Source organism: Cygnus atratus, chromosome 3, assembly GCF_013377495.2.
Source record: "Cygnus atratus isolate AKBS03 ecotype Queensland, Australia chromosome 3, CAtr_DNAZoo_HiC_assembly, whole genome shotgun sequence".
Lineage (NCBI taxonomy): Eukaryota > Metazoa > Chordata > Aves > Anseriformes > Anatidae > Cygnus > Cygnus atratus.
Window position 1 is genome coordinate 12,026,050 of NC_066364.1, and position 18,249 is coordinate 12,044,298.

At 41.0% G+C, this 18,249-nt stretch overlaps 1 protein-coding gene across 2 annotated transcripts in view; it reads right to left on the reverse strand.

Annotated features, from left to right (window-relative positions):
* VSNL1 (visinin like 1) overlaps window positions 1-18,249 on the reverse strand; it is an 88,406-nt gene that overhangs the window by 51,007 nt on the left and 19,150 nt on the right. The gene's annotated exons all lie outside the window — the stretch shown is intronic.

The window sequence follows — 18,249 nt, forward strand, 5'->3', positions numbered from 1 at the left end:
TAGGGATGAAAAAAGATCACTTCTTATTTCTTTTTAATTTAACAAAAACTTTTCACACATTCAGGGGTGCCCGCAGAATTCCTCTTTATCTTTCTCTTGAAAATCTCTCTGGTGTGACACTCACATTAGCAGGGCTATGGACAGACAGGTTTATAACATAAACCACTGGATGCTCCACACACTGGTTTATCACCACTGTTAACTCCAGAGATATCCATGACATACGCATCTTACAGGCATACTTGTAAATGTTATACATAAAACATATAGAAACACAAAATTGAGATATCCTTTGAGATATCTTTTAAGAAATCCTTTCCTTTAACCTGTTCCAGTACTACTGTACTACAGTTTGTTCATGACAGGAGATGTCTTTCAGTTATTTTTTAATCAGATGACACGCAGTACTTAACTTGTCCTGTACAGCACCGCAAAGAGATGAATAATTTCTTTCCTGAGCCAAGCTTGGCATTTCCATTTTTATCTTCCAGTATAGCATCTGCCTCTAATGACAGAACCACATTGAATGCATTGATTTCTAGTCCATATCACCACCCATTCCTGATATTAATCTATTGCTTTTGGCAACTTCCCCTATTACTAAGTTTAGTTTCTTTCTCTTCAGAAGGAGATATTTTGTTCTGTTCCAGTGAATCAATATATTTATAAAACTCCCTTTACAGGAACTGTCTTTGAATCGGAGCAAAGTTTCCCATTCCTCTTGGTTTATGCGTAACCAACATAACCACCAGTGCCATGCTACCAGTGGCACCAGCTCTCTTTCTGAAACACCACATGGCCACCAAAGGGGAGCCTTTGGTGACACCCCTGCCTGGTCTGTCCTCATCCCCTCCACAGCATCCCCTCCCACAGTCCAACAGGATGGTCAGGGCTTCTGGGACATCCCTGCCAAGGCTGTTCAGTCGCACAAACACCCCCAACACTGAGAAGGAAGGTGGCTTTCTACAAAGCATTCAGCTGGTACAAAATTGAGAAATTCAGTCTTCAGACAGTGCGAAGTGCTACAACCCATCAAGGTAGAAACTCCAGCCAGAGATGTCTTTGGGACCTTGGCTACTAGATGAGCAACTAAAGGTAGACCTGGTCCACAATTTCTTGGGGTGCTTCCAGCAAGTAGATGCTCCTTCCCCACACTCTGCACCTCCTTCCTCTACCAACCCTGCAACATGCTGCAGCACTTTCTTGCTCAGGGCCCTGCATCTTCTCTGAACTACAGGAACCCTACTACATGGGCTCACACAGCTGCTACTTAAGGGCAGCACACTGCTTGTGCCAAACTCGCTTTGGATATTTGCCAATCTCCCATCCACACATTTTGATAAACTCAGCCATATTGGAGAGTTCGGCCTTTCAGTTAACTACCACAGGCCTAACTGTACGTGCAGATGCCTAGAAATTAGCTGTCTTGCTAAAGGGTGGGTTAGTAATTTATAGTATTTAGAACAATTGTCCCAGCCTTAGCTTTGAAGTCCCCATCCTCTCGCGTAAGAGATTGACCTAATTTGACATAATCTGAATTTTAATCCCACAGAGTTTAAAGTATAGTAATTCCAGTTCAGATGGCTTTTGAGATGGCTTTTTAAGTTTTTATTTTTTTTTTGTTTGTTTCATTTGTTTTAATCTTTAAGGGGCCTGTTTATTTCCTTTTTTTTTTCTTTTTCTCCTTTAAACTGTGTGACCCTTTGAAGTCTTAAGGTGCTTTGCTTAGGACCCAGAGGACCCTTAAAGATTCTCAGCAATTATAGTAACTATCTTAGGTAGATTCACAAGGCATCTTCCAGCTCTCTTAATTTAGCCAAGTGTGCTTTTATTTGACTCTTTTCACCTGGATCTTTACCGCCATTAATATTTATCTCAACAGCACTTACACATGAAAAAAAAAAAAAAAAAAGCATTTTCAATGGGCAAAGATCAGGTGTTTTTCACTGACAAATTTTCTGTTCTTGTTAATGTAAAAGTAACTTTTCTGCATTTATTCTGCTAGCTTTACAGCCCTTGGACCTGGCACTAAACAGACAGACCTGTGAATCAGCACCATCTTCTGAAGTTAACTTTATTATTATTGGTAATGTGGACATAAAACACCACAGAAAATTAGTAGGTCTGCACATATGTAAGAATACCTGAATATAGAGCTGAACAAACATCCATACATAAAACCTGTCCTATCATCAGATTCAGAGAAATGAGACCCAGGTTTTCTGCCTCTGTGATGCACGTCCCTAGTTTTGGTAAACTGCTTGCTCAGCCACAGGTTGTCCAATAAATCCTAAACACCTTCCAGCCATCTCTAATGCACCTCAACATTTAATATCCTCTACTAAATCAATGAAAACCATGGCTAAGATCTTAATAAACACTTTCAGATACTGTTCCACAGAAACAACCAGTATTTGAGGAAGGTATAATTTGGGACTGATGGGTTCTGTTCTCTTATTTGCAGCTCCAGTACAGTATGGCACATACTCTGCCTTGTTCTGTTTGAAATGAGGGACTGAACAAGCTGACCGAGCCAGTCACAATGTCTTCCTGTAATTAGAGGCACCCATTCTTCCTTTTTTTTTTTTCCCCTTCAGAATTGAATTACAATCTGCAAGAAAGCTCAAGAGTCTCATATAATTATCAAATATAAACTCACACTTCTGGCTCTGGGAGATCCGTCTTATTTGGGAATAAAAACTCAAATACACAGATTATCTAGTTAATCACATTCTAACATCTTCTAGAGTTTCATTGAATCTCTTATTATTATTGAAAAAGTACAATTACCCATTAGCAATGAGTAAGCCACTGCCAACACATTTAATTTTCTAAAATGAAAAACTATTTTTAATTAACTTAGAATCATGGTTTCCCAAACATGTTTTTTTTCCTTGTGAAAGTCTATGAATATGCATTAGGAAAATACAGGAGAGAACAGCTGCACAATCACTAAGTCTTCAAGAAGAGGAAAGGTCACTCTGCAAGCATTTCTTTGTTTAGAAAATTTTATTCTTTTAAACTAAATTTGCTTCCAACTTCCAAACTTCCAGCCATGCAATGTGACGATTCAAGCAGTGTTATTCATCTTCTGTTGCATTTTCTGATTGGTAAAAAACAAGAAAGGTAAAAAAAAAAAAAAGGCAACATGTTTCAGCTCCAAACAAATGTTGGAGAGAGATTCACAATAAACAAGGAACCAGCAAAGAGGGAGGCACTTAGCACGAGTAAAGGTGTCAAGTCTATTCCCGATGAGATTACTCTGGTTGGAGAACATATTAGTATTAGCAAGGGCAACACAATGCAGATTAGAGATCAAGAAAAATACTGAAACTCTAGTGTTGTGTCACAAGCAGCAACAGCAATAAAAGTTGAGCTTAAAAAAACACATCCTCTTAGCTAAAATGCTGCAGGCGACCATTATCCAGGCAGAGAAACAAGCTTCCCAGCAATGCTTAGTACTACAGTACTTCAGCTCTCACACAGCAACACCTTAGCTGCTGCTTTTACAGTAGGAGGGGCAGTTTTAAAAGCTGGAATTTTATTAAACAGATTCCAATCCAGGAGCCCTGCGGACTGTGCCAGCAGCAGGCAGGAACAACACGAGGACGTATGTGCCTACGCCTTGCACCGCTGCAGCTCAGGATGGGCACCACCAGCCAGCTCAAGCAAGGGGCTGCAGGAGCTGGAAGTTCCTCTCAAAGGACTCAGGAGCATGGCTTAGCAAACTGCTTTTATACGATTTATTAGGGGCTTTGGAGACAACGGGGATTAAGTCATGTGCAGCAAGTGGATGACAGTTCCTCCAGTTTTAAAACCATAGCTGGTCTTCCAGTTTTTCCCTGATAAATCTGTTGCTTGGTAGGTTTCCTGCAATGCTACAGTGTGTCCCACATGAGCTTCAGGTATTTCTAAAGTTCTCTGCTCTCCACATGGACATCATCCAAATCTCTTGGCCAATTGAAGTTTTTTTGTTTTGTTTTGTTTTGTTTTGTTTTGTTTTCCCCTGGAATATTTTACAGCAGTTCCTACACAGGTTTATCGGGTCTGTATCTCCCACTTGGCTTGCCAGTACTAAACTACCAGTGTGGGGTCAGTCTTACAAACCAGAATTTTATTAAAGACCTAAGCAGAAAAAAAAAATAATTAAATGTCAATAGCAAAACATGGCTTATGGAAGCTCCTTCGCCGTTTAATGATTTCAGAACATCCCCAAACTGTTGCTAACAGTTCCAGTCCCACCTGCTTCCTCTCCTTCCCCTCCTCTCCATTCCCCTTTGGCCTCCTCGGCAAGTTTTCAGTTTTCAAAGGGACCAAGTGCAAACAAATGTAACTCTGTCCATTTCTATGGAAGAGTAAACTGAGTGCTGCTAAAGATGAAATATTTGTGCTGAAAAAGGACCCAAACTCCTTTGAATGGACAGCATCGGCAATGTTCAGTCATGTCTCCAAAAATCCTGTTCCGTGCCTTTTTGTTCCCTTTGCTTAAATCCAGTTATATAAAGCTATTTTCTGCCTAAGTTGCATTAGGAAGAGTGTTTCCAGCAGTTTGAGAGGAGCGATCCTTCTCTGCTCAGCACCTGGAGTGCTGGGTCCAGTGCTGGGCTTCCAGAACAAGGGAGACCTGAACATACCAGAGAGAGGCCAGTGAAGGGCCATGGAGGTGATTAGGAGAGTGGAGCATCTGTCACACATGGAGAGGTTGAGAGTGCTGGGAACATTCAGCCTGGAGCACAGAAGGCTCAAGGGGATCTTATCAGTGTATAAATTCCCAGTGGGAATTTAAAGTAAAGAAGTCAGAGACAGGCTCTTCTCATGGGTGCCCAGTGAGACAAGAGGCAATGGGCACAAACTGCAATTCCGGAAATTTTGTCTGGGTGCATGAAAACACTTTTTTACTCTGCTGCTGATCAAACACTGGCACAAGTTGCCCAGAGAGGTTGTGGAGTCCCCGTCCCCAGAGATACACAATGCCCAGCTGTGGACAGCCCTAAGCAACCTGCCCTAGCTGACCCTGCTTGAGAAGGGGTTTGGCCTATGGCATCTGTGATTCTGTGAAACAATGAGGGGGAAATGGAGCAGACATACCGCCTAACTTCTCATCCCCACAGTAGGTACCCTCCATAGGGAGCTGAAAGTAAAAGGGTTCATCCAAAGGATCATTTGGAGAATGACTGGGGTCACCTCCCTCCCCTCACTGACTCTAGAAGGAGTGCAGGCAGATTCACCCACGTCCCTGGGCACAGGCACCTGATGTTAACTGATGCTAAGCACTGGGACTGCCCCAACTTATCTCAGTATATTTTGGCTGCTTTTGCACATGCTAGTGTTCTTGCTCTTGCTTTCCCAGTAATCCTGCTTGAGCTGAAAGCTGTAGTCAATCAACATCTCTGCAGCCGCATGGGGCGTGTGCTTTAAATGAGTCCCCTTGCAAGGCACATGTTTTTCTTGCTCTTCCCTGGCTCTGGGAAACGGGAACGAGTTGTGTGGACTGTGCCAGAAGCAAATGACAACATTCACTTTGCCAGCTCAGCTGTGCTGGCAGGCAGTCATTAGGTTGGACGGAAAGCTGTGCTTCATCCCCACCCCTCTGCCCACTCCCAGCCCACAAGCTCCCACAGGAACGTGCTGACTCCTGGGGACTACATGTGAAATCCAGGCATTGAGCAGGCAAGTGTGGTGGGTGTCTTTGCAATCTTTGACACAATACAAATCTATAAACGGTACATTAAGCGCCGTATAGCCTCCAACATACAGAGATATATAGGGGGAACAAAACCCAAAACAATTAAATGCTGGGGAAAGCACAGAACTATGCACATAATCGACAATAACAGAATAATTTTCTTGTTATTTTTGATCAGGCTGTGTATCAAATTTCCAGCTGTGTGCTGATAATAACTATAGCTCCTGACAACTCCCAGAATTGCTCCTTTCTCCTCGGGCTATTTCTAATACTTACAGCCTTTCCTCTGCTAATGTTAGCATGAAGGATAGATAGAAGCAGGCTATCAAACCACAGGTGCTTCACTCCCTCAGATACACTTGTTCCACAGAAGAAATCACAGAAGCACAGAGTAATAGAATCTTAAAGGTTGGAAAAGTCGTCCAAGATCATCTGGTCCAACTGTCCCCCTACCACCAATGTCACCCACTAAACCATGTCCCTAAGCACCACGTCCAACCTTTCCTTGAACACCCCCAGAGATGGTGACACCACACCCTCCCTGGGCAACCCGTCCCAATGCCTGACTGCTCTTTCTGAGAAGAAATGTCTCCTAATTTCCAACCTGAACCTCCCCTGGTGCAACTTGAGGCCATTCCCTCTAGTCCTATCACTAGTTACCCATGAGAAGAGGCCGACCCCCGCTCCCCACAGCTCAGTGCCCTCCTCCTGCTCCTCTGAACCATGAACCCATGGATCCTAACACACTGCAGCTCCACACCTGCAATTTGCCAGCAGGGAGAAAGAGCTGATACAGCCAGCAGGAGCGGAAGATGAACGCAATCCACTTCTCAATGTTACTGTTGGGGCAGAAAAGCCAGGCAAGGAGCAACACTCCAGACAGTGGCAGAGGGACCAGACACAGCAGAAGCCCCACAGGGACAGGCTATGCAGAGCTCTCCCCTTTATACAATACTTAACCCTATATTCTGAAATTTTCACCACATTTATACTGTTCTTTGCACCAGAAAAACTGATAGGAAGTCCAGCAGTAGGGGAAAAAAAAAATCAGAATTTTTGTGTACAACCCCATACTGAAATTAGGAGCAGTCATAATTTACTGCTGATAACGAACGATGAAATAAGGGTGAAGCAAAAAGGCTAGGTTCTGATGGTATTACACTATAGTAAAAACTGGAATAAATCCAATGATTTCAGATTACTCTACTGGTTTTACCAAAGATCAGATTCAGGTCTGCAATCTCTCTGCGTAACAGAAATGGGGAAAAATAGAGAGTAATGACATTAAGGGATGCAATTATCCAACTGAATTGAATAATAAATGGAGAGAAGAGTTTTAAGCAAAAGAAAAGAGAGATATTTTTAAATGTTATTTGAAATGAGATGGATATTCAATTAGATTCAAGCAATAATAATAATAACAATAATAATAAACATTTGAAAGGTAAAAGCTACACAGGACGATGCTCTAAAATAACAACTGGTATGTAGGGCTTTTTTTCTTTAGGTGTCTAGGAAACAGAATTTGGATTTATTTCATTAAAAGTGTGAAAACATTGGGATTTGTATTCTGTTGAGTCTTAAATAAAACCAAATGGGAATTCTCTGCATTTTCAAATCAAGGGCAATACCAGAATCACCGGTAGCTCCACTGTTGATCCACCCCTGTGGGTCACAGTAGGGCTCTATTCAAAGCCCAACTCTGAAGACAGCAGGTTGTGTATAAACTAACCTGTAGGCATGTGGTCTGAAGTACATCTCAGGGTCCTATTTCTGCCCCTTCTCCTCATTTGGATTGGGAAACTGCTTACAGCATGCCATAGCCTTCTTTCCTCCTTTACTGGTGGATGTAGGAGGAAATACATATATACATAAAGGAGAGACTTATCTGGGTTGTTCAGCCAGACCCAAGAGGTCAGAAGAGCTTCCAGGCTCTAGCATTTAGCTCTAGCCTTGGAGAGACAGGGGCAGAATCTCTTTTGCTTGCTCTTTCTCTCAGTCTCAAACCACAAGGAGGAGGGTATCCATATTTCTACAGAAAGTTTTGGTTCTGGACAATCTTAAGAAAATTTCTGAAGAAAATTTTTTTACTGAAGACTTCTTTCTTCACCCTTTTGTTTGGTTTTGTTGCATGCCATAACTTAAATGGTAATTCTTTTGGTCATGCCCACTTTTAATTCTCCAATATTTAGACAGAATTTGGTGACCTATTTGAGATATCCTAGACAATTTTGTGAATGTTTTCTGAAGGGAACAATATGCTTGTTAATGCTGAACGTCAGACAAACACTTAAATGCATCAGTTGCTATCATTTCATTTTGCTATTGGCCCAGCTTCTGTCAGCTGTGGTCACTAGTAAGTTACAAGGAGGTGTGAATTGAGGAAGAAGTTTTGTTTATCAGCAGATGATTTTTTTCTTAACAGGTCTATGCTCTCCATTTTTGTCCTCGTAAATAACAATCTTAAAATGCATGCAGAACATTTACTGTATCTTTTGTAATAATTCGTATGCTAAACACCTTTCCAATAAACTTGAGTAACGGTTAGTCTGATTATCCAGAATATTCCACCAGCAGAGCTTTGACTGCTCTGACAAGTTTGTTTTATGTCCTATGCCAAATAGAACCGTTTTTTGCTGATTTCTCTGAGGTTTTATTCTAGAATCTATGGCTTCCAAAAGGTTTTCCCATGTGAGATGCCCTGAAAATCATAACTTCCTGGACATCACTAGGAGTGGCCACTGGAACAAATTGTGTTTCAGCACTGATCATTACTTTCCAACTCTTGCATTTCAAAAGAACTGCTTATGTGATTTCTAGGTATTTCAGAGACTTACTGACTATTCAGTATTCCACCTCTTCTGCGACAGCTGCTGCACACCTCTTTTTTGGGGGGCAAAACTGACGAGGCATGCTTGAAAATTAGTTTCCCTGAGTGAATTCCAGCCTCCTGGAACCATGGGGTCACGTTTATGTAGACTGTAATTACACTTCTAATTTTGTTACGCCAAACTTGACCAGCACTTCCTCTACCTGAAAAATGGCCTTCGTGTCAATTTGTAGACCAGAGTTTATTCAAATGCTATTTTTCCTTGGGCTTGGGGATAAGAGTTTTTAAGACTTCAGCCATTGCTCACAATTTCATAGAAGTACCTTCTCCCCACCTGCTCCGCAAACTAGCCAAATTCTCTAAGTTGGGATATTTAGTAATAGGTACACTTACTGCTCACCTTTCAGCCTCATTGTAATTTGGGTTTGAACCCATCACGTGCCTTTTAGGACCACATCTCTGAGTCACTGGGCTCTGCTTATGATACAAGCTTCATCCTTCATTTATATCCACATTCCTCATCGCAGCTTTTAAACAATACCACCTTACTTTTCTGCCAAGGTGGATTAACCACATTGAACATTAGCTGTTTAAAACATTAGTTGTGTTTGGTTCCTCTGCAGTCAATGGAGATGGCAAGACATCTTCAGAGTGATTCACCCCATGCAGAGATAGATGTCTGAAAGAGGCAGGATGAATATATGTATGCCTATTTTAAGACAGGATGAATCACCCTCTACAAGTGTCTCTTTCTTTCTAACGGTTGTAGAGGCAGCCTTGTACACTTGCTTAGATCTGAAACTGGATTTCTAAATGGTTAAAGTAAAGCAAGAAAGATCCCATCCTGCTCATCAACAGTGGAGAACCTCGAATCAAAATATAGTTCCTGATCTCACCAGGAGATGCATACATCGCTGAAGTTGATTGCTATTCCTCTGCATTACAACCTTTAATCAGGTGTAACTAATGCCATTACAAATACCATGTGATGGTTTACCAAATACAAGCCCTCTCTTCTGTATTGTTATTTTCTCCTATCAAAACAGTGGAAAAATTAATTCTTTTCCACCCTTTTCAGGTTCCCCCAAAACAAAATGCCTGAACTGCAGAGAACATGCTGCTCAAGATGGTCTCTTTACCCCCTTGTCACTTTGTGCTTTTTCCTCAGCATAGTTCTTATTGTCAAGTAAAGTCCTGGCCTCAAAGAGTAAAAAGAATAATACTTATTATTAAATATAATTTTATTTGATAAGAAACTTCACTCTGAGCATCTTAAAGCCATATAAAAAGTTGGTCTTCTCCAACCCCTTTCTAATACCGAGCTCTCTCATTATCCACTGCACCTGTGCCCAACAGTGCAAGAAACTGTCTCATAGTGCTGGATGCCCAGGGCGAAGCAGGTGTGGTGAGCACTGGATGGTCATTGCAGGGAATAACTGCAGCAAGATTAGTGCCTAGATTAGATCTTTTCTGTTCCCAACTCACAAAACTCTCTCGAACTCTCTTTTTCACCTTTTTCTTGCTCCCGTGCCCTGTGGTGACAACTATGACTGACAAAGGGACAACAGCATATGGTCTACAAATAGGGTTGTAACGACTGAAATAAATGTAAGCTGATACATATATATATGTTTTAAGTCTCTTGCTTCTGTTCCATTTCTCCATGAGAAGGGAACATTTAAGACTCTGGAGTTAGCTTGCTTTTGCACACACATCTCTGACCACTGTGAATGAGCTGACTTCAACTGATGATTTTGACTTGTGTGCTAAACAGCTACATTACTAAAAACCACATGACTATATTATGACAGATATTAACAGAAGTGGTTAGCAGGAAAGCGGATACAGCTTTTTATTTTCCTAAAAACCTTTCAGAGTCAAAACAAAGTGTTTATAACATTGTGGCTAGCGATCCATTGGTGCAACGCTCACCCCAAACACATTATAAACCAATCATCAGAACTATCCCTTGTGACTGCTTCAGATGGAGCATGATTAAATGCAGAGGAAATACATTACTGCGATGATGAATCATAATTCTGCAGAATGAAATCAATGGCTTTACACTTTTGAGTTGGACATTGAGGGGCAGTCAGAAATGTTACTCATAGAAACAAGTGAGCAAATGAATCACATAAACAACTTGAACAGGAAAAATATACTTAAAACCTGACCCTCAGTAACACTGACTATAAAAGAAACACAGAAGAAAACCTGAAAATGTTTTCTCCAGAAATAATTTTCAAACAAGAAATTCTTCATTGCTCTAGTGTGAAATGTAAAGTTTTTTCCATTGCATTTGATTTTTACAGTTTGGAACATAATAGTTTAATTTACAGCTGTTTGACAGCTTATTTGAGACATTTTTCACTGTAATTCTAAGAAGGCATGTTGGTAACCATCTCATAGCAAAGAGAGGATGAAGTCATGCTTTAGAGAGTATTGATTGGAATGACCTAAACCACACTGAGTTGGATTCAGCTGCCCAGACAGAGCAGTTGATCTTTGTGTTGGTATCTGCTAGCTCCTTGTGACATCTCAGACACCTTTTAGATGGCACCAGACCCCTCTGCTTAGCAGCTGAATCAGTTGAATGAGATCTTGCCCACCTACTTTAGACAGCTATAAATGCCTTGCTGTGTTTTGTCAAGAGAGAAGTCATCACAGAAACCATCTAAATTTATTCATCAAGATTTATCGACAGGCTCACCCTCTGGGGACCTTCAACAATGCCTGCCTCCCCTTAATCTGTGCTTATGCTAGTAGGACAGCTTTGTTGCGTGCACCTGAAGGTGAGATGAGAAATAAGGTGTTCCTGGTCTAGCTGAATGAGCTGACATTTGCCTGCTATGCCATGTTAACCAAGAAGCTGTCAGCCGTCCCGTTCGCTCCCACTAGCACGTGTGCAAGCAGCCGAGAGCGCGTGGTCAGACATCACATTAGCTGTGCCAGAGGGCGAGCTGCTAAGCACAGGGAGCCCTGTTGTTTGTGCCTGTCCTTGCTAGCTTATAGCATAACACACAAGGGGTTCAAATCATAGTTGAGATCTTCAAGTCATTTTTTAGCTTCGGCTAGTATCCTTGATAGACATCAGAGCAAAAAGGTCAAGGCTGGGAAAGCATGAAGCTGAACTGGGCCCTCTAGGATTGAATTTAAAAGTGTTCATTCTGTGTGATTCTTCCTTTATGAGTTTCACTTTCCAGAGCTGTCAATACAATTTGTGTCATAAAGCACACAATTGATTCAAAATGTAAAAATGGCCATAATGGAGATTAAGAAAATGAGTTCTTTGGCATGGAGAATCTATTCTACGTGGGCAAATCCAGCATCAAAAAGTAATAATGCACATAACCATTACCATCCCCTAGTATTTCCTCATTAATCAGTGCATGCTATTTGAAATCAGACTGACAGATAATATAGATGAGTCTCACAAACCCTTCTTCCTGTAAAAATACAAGTATTTTTACAGATGACAAAGGTCTTAGCAAGGTTATATATTTAGGGGGAAAAAAAAGAAAAAAAAAAGAAAGAAAAGAATGCACTCTGACATTAATATTGATAGAAACTGCAAAATGAGCAAGAAGGACAAAGCAAAAGTAAAGCTGTCTCTCTCTGAGGAAACTCTGTGTCCCCGATACAGGAACCTCATTATTATTTCATGACCTTAATGGCAAGGTTTTAAGCCTCGTGTATGTCCTTCATAACATAAAATTCATTACAAATACCGAACGGATCTGGGATATGCAACAATTGAAAGTTGTTAGCTATTTCTTCTAGTTTTGGCTTCTTTTATGTAGTACAATAGTTACGAAAACAGCAACATAAAAAAAAAAAGTAACTTTTCAGAAGTCCCAAGTATGAATCCCAGCATACGGTCTTTCTGTTAAAAGATAAGCCAGAGGGTGGTAGGGAGAGAGAAAAATTCTCTCATGCTAAAGGACTGCATAATTTTGTAATTTCATACATTAAAAATAATTGGAACAATTTCTTCCAACTGTTTTCAATGAGAGCTCTACTGGAATAAATTTTTATAACCAGTTTTTGCAGCTGCGCTAATAAAACACTGATATACTTGCCCAGCTGAATCCATGTGTGCGCACACATGCTTTTTTTGGTGAGAAATTAGAGAAAGACAAAAATAAGTGAGAGACAAAATCTAAATTTCACTAGTATTCATCATGGCCAAATATAATATTTTGCTGAGGAAGGAGGAGGAAATGAAAGAGACCTCTACAACACATGACATATTTGTAGTACTGCCACATCCAGAAGAACTGTGCCTCACCCTCCAAAAGACAACACACAAGGTAGAGATTTTTTTTATTTTTTATTTTTTTTACTTGAAAGACATGCTTGCTTTTCAGACTACATTCTAAATGCTGTTTTTCTAGCACACACAGTTACACAGTTCGGGAGTTACCTTTCTCGAGATGAGAGAAAAAGTTGAGCAAAAAAGCGCTAGCAACATTTTTGATTTGGACATCCGTGTGTGCAGAACTCCTTCAGCAAAGCACATGGGAAGCTGTTACAAAGGAACTGCTTTGAACAAAAGAGAAAGAAGCAATGGCGATGCAGATAAAAATATGAACGAAAACAAGTGAAAGCTATATAAATATTTAAATTATGGCATTATGAAATTCACCAAAAATACTGTCTGAACTCCTTGCATTTATTATCGGCCAGGACAAGAGCAATTGATAGAGACTGTTACATACTGACAAGCTGATTCAGAAATCCCTTCAATGGCCTCTAAATCTAAATATACTAAATCTAAAATGCCAGCCTTCAGTTCCATTAAATGACCTAGGAAAATAAAATTTTGTTCTGATTCACTGCCTACCTCAACAGATAAAAGCCACCTGGGAAAACTACTTTAGAAGACCCAGCAAGAAAAAGACAATAATATAGGCTATGAGCCCCGGAAGGCATGACATATAGCTCTGATTCTCAAGGGGCAGGATGTTTGCTCCTAATAGGCTGTCATTAGATTGTCCATGGGAATAGTTGAGGCCCATGGAACTGGACTACAAAGGTGATGAACAGAAAAGAAAAAAATAAAAATAAAAGTAAATAAATAAAATAAAATAAATAAATAAAATAAAATAAAATAAATATAATAAAAAAGACAGTTCTGTTTTAAAGAGAGTTGCACTTGCTGAGACAACTTTGAGGGTCTTGCTGAAGCCAACAAGGGAGTCTTTCCCCACGTCAAAGGGGAATTGTTAGAGGCAACAGGCAAGGAGGAAGAGTCTAGGTAGCATTCACATGGCTGTGCCTTTCACAGTAACTGCTCCCAGGTGACAGGAGGCAGCAGCGGCTGAAATCCTTTACTCCCAGCTGTGACACTAAGCAGCTGCAACCACACTGACAGCTACCTTGGACTATTTCGGTCTGTACAATTTGGGAAGCTAGAAATATCAAACACTGCCCTCCTCGGCATTACCTCATGATTACTTCACTCATCGCCAGAGAATGTGGAAGTGAAAAGGTTTATGATAAAATATGACTGTTGCTCTCTCTAATGACTCCAGAGGCTGGGAGTGATTTTGATGATGACATAATCTATTTCATATTTATTATGCTTCTGCGACAGGGTGCACAACTGCTGGTAAGAAAGAACAAAAATATCTTCAATGACAAATAGAAAAATATCATTTCTTTATAGTCAATGACATCTTCACCATCTCATTCTACCCACAGCTTTTTTAACTTCAGAAGTGCCCTACAACTTTACTATATGAATATAACACCTACAGTGGGATCCAAATCACCTAGCTTTAACATTCTCTGATTTTGGTGTCTACACGACGATCGTCACTCAGGCCAACAGAGAGACACAGTCATCTCCAGATAGTGATTCAGCAAGTTGATCTAAGATATTTCTCCTAGGATGGGATGAGTCATACTTTGGAGGTGCTGTTCTCTCTCTGTTGACTCTCCAGACTATCATGTCTAATAATCACTGATTAAATTAGCTTTCCTGAATTTGTCTGATCCCTTTTTGACCACATTTATATCCTGGTCTCCACAACATCCTGTGGAAATCAGTTTCATAATTTAATTAAATGTTATACAATGATTTCATTGGTGACCCTACTTCTTGTACTGTGAGAAACAGTGACTATTTCTTAATCGTCTGCTCCTCATCGGTCATGACACAGCCAGACTCTGCCTAGCTAAGAAAATGTGACTCTTTTTTCTATAATTTTATGATTTTACCAACTCGCACAAGTGGCTATAATTACATAAAGGATGCTCCCCATGCTCAAGCAGTGGCATATTTTTTCCACTTCTGTCTTAGTCTTTCCTAGCCATTTTAACTGCTATATGTACTGAACTAGTATTTTCAGAAACCTACCCTCAGGAATGCCCAGCTTCTCTCCAGGTTTCTATTAACTTATCTACAGTCCATTAATATATTTTATCCCACGTACATTACCTTCTTCTTATCGCCAACAAATTCTCCTACTGTTTTATCTTCCCAATATTCACTAGCACATAATCATGCTGTGGCACTTAATAGTTGCATTTAAATTTGACTGTCATGGGTAATTTCAAATCATAAGTAAACTTTTTCACTTTACTAGTCAACTCCACAAACCATTTATGAACACTTCATTTTTTTTCCATGTTTCCATAAATTGTAAAGATGTGTGATAACTATTCTTTTGCCTACTACCTTTTACCTTATTATGAGCACATGAATATTAAAAGTGACTTTAAAACTTTACAACTAGATATAAAATGGCTTTAACATGTTCCTATCATTAAAGTCTAAAAGCTTTTTTACAGATTCATGTATTTTAACAATTTAGAAAGGAGTATTGTGATTGTTTAGGAGGGAAACAGAGTTTCACACAGAAATTCGCAGTTCATCTCCAATCTTTGTCATTGAACTGGAGTACAGTTTTTAGATCGGCACTTGGTTTTGACTGAAAGCTTTGAAATGACAGATAATCTATTATGTCTATAGTTGAATCATGCCCTGCTTATGCTAAATGCTGTACATAAGCATGACAATACAGGAGAAAAGTTAAAGGAAATGAAGAACAGAGCTTAGAAATAAGGCAAACACTGGAATTTAAAGAAAAAAAAAAAGCAGAAGCAAGAAACAGAGTAATCTTAAAAGCTACTGTGGCACTTGCCAGGAGCTTGGAACAGCTAGTAAATCAAATCAGAGGATGCAATATAAAATACTGTTGGCTGCCAGAAGGCAAAGAGTTGTCTGAGCTGGTTATAGTTGTAGCACTTTTTTTTTTTTTTTTGTAAATAACACCAAAAAGACTCAGTATAAAGAGAACCTCTTACAGAATCCCCTCTGGAACTGAAAAGACTCCAAATGATGGGCTTTTGGTAGTAATATTTTTCAATCTCCAAGAAAAAAAAAAAAAGGAATACAGAATAAATGATATTCAGGAAATCTGCCTGCTTTATTCATGGTGGAAAAAATCCCTTCAACTTTCCTGACCAGAGCAGGCCTGTTACTTAGGCCAAGCAAAGGGGGAGGCAAGCAAGTGTATGTCAAGAAACAGTTTCAGGGAGAAGGATCCAGTATGTCTTTTCTCACTTACACCAAACTCTGCATTCTCTGCATTATATTCTGTGGGAAAATGTGTGTATCTTGGAATGGAAAATGTAGACTTCAAAGCAAGTGGTATAGGGAGCCAGATTTCCAGAGACATGTAAGCGCTTCCATGGGCCTGGACTACTTGCTAATGCAGACACTGTTATCTAATTGCCTTGGTTCCTTTATATTCAAGCAAGTCAAGGTGAGGTTCAGGATAAATGTACCTACCAGCTCTCCAGCAGCTTGAGTGCTCTTACGAAATCTCACCAAGTACCTAAATAGCTATGCAAATCTGATCTGAAGTATTTAGCTGCTGCGTCCCCTGCTCAAAATGCAACTTAAACTCTGTCACTTCTACTTTCTAAGAAAATGACACCAGCATACAGAGCAGGACAGGCACTGAACTTCACCATGATAAACTCTGCACCCATTCCTTGCTTTCCATGGTATCACTTCTCAGCAATTTGAAGGTCCCAATTTCTTCCATGCTCGCCACTGTGAAACATTCGGGTTGGCATTTAATGCATCATAAAAATAGCTGGGCACATGAATAATCATATGTCGCATTAACGATGTCCTGGGGAGCTGAGCGGGCCAAGCTGGGAGCGCACATTGACAGACTGGGATGAGGAACGTGCCTGCACGGCTCAGTGCAAGTCCTGGCTGTAATGTTGCTGAGTAACACCTACACTTATACAGATGTATATCTATATAGATGCAAGAAATATAGGCTAAGCTGGTTTTATTATGCAGACATACTTAGCACTAAGTGTCCGTACAGTATTACCCTGGCTCTGCTGTCAGGCAGGTTAGGTAACAGCAAACTGACTGTGAATCTCAGCCCCAGGTCGTCCCTCTTCTGCCTCCTCGCCTGGTCTTTTTCCTGTGCTTTTGGCTTCCTCCTGCCCTGCCAGCACTCTTGCCAAGCCAGTCCCAGTAAGTCTGCACCAGCTCATTCCGACTCCTTCTCCCAGCGTCCTTCCCTCCCTCCTTCCTACCTGGCTCTCATTCCCTGCTAGGTGCCAATTCTCATCACCCCTGCTGTTTCATCTGCACTTTTTCTTTTCCTTTGCTGGCTTTTCATCAGCAAAAGCAGCGAGAGCAGCTATGTTCATAGCATGCAAGGTGTATGCGTTAGAAAAAAAGAAAAAAAAAAAAGTAGGCTTGCTTACGCTGTAAGAAAATCATCTGGCCAACGTCTTATTGACATTTAAACCGTCTTGGCGTCTTCAGGCACGAAGATAACGCAGGCACCCCAGCAAGCTGAGCAGGAGGGATGGATGCCCGGGCTGCCAGAAGGGCTCCGTCAGCATCTCGCAGAGGCAGCAGCCCCACGGGAGGGATGGGGCAGGCCTCGGCGTGCTTAACCGATGCTGCACGCTATACAGCATTTGAGAGCATTTCTGTTAAAAAAATCAGGCTGTAAAGCTAAGTGAATTATGCAGCTTATAATTATGTTGGGTAAAGCTTAAACAACCCAAGGCAGCCAGCCGAGAAACGCTGTGGTTTGCAGGCATGAGGTGCAGTTGCAGGGAGGAAGGCAAGACCGCTGCATGCCTCCTCACATGCGGGCAAACGTGTGGGGTTTGTGCATCCATGTGTACTCCTCTGGCCACCCAAAACCACCACGGGCTGGTCAGAGGAGAAAACACTCCCAGGGAGGATGACTGGTGGGCTGGAGGAGCAGAAGCAGCTTTGTTCATTGACAGAGCTGGTGCGTGAGACACAGCGCAATGCCTTTGGGTCCTAAAGGGCTGGGTGAAGGTAATCACCTATAAAGCGGGACGGGAGGAAGAACCACGGGAGAAGTCCATAGCCCTGCAGTAAGAAACAATTTTGATGTCCTACTGTAGAAAATGAGGATTCAAAGTAGCAGAGAGAAAGGTTTTTAATTTTATTTTCTATTCTATTTATTTTCTATTTCCTTATTCTATATCCCTCCTTCTCTCCTCACCCCTAACAAAGCAGTGTCGAGTAAACTTACTTGTCTGTCACTTACATGCGGAGAAGCAGAGACCCCTGCCTACCCTTTCCCTCACCTAAGTTTCTCTCCTCACCTAGGTTTCTCAGTTCAAGCAGAGGCTTGAACTGCTCTCCCCCCCAACAAAAGCAGAAACAAAGCTGACCCTCACTGCCACCAGTTTGCCCCTACAAAAGGATAAA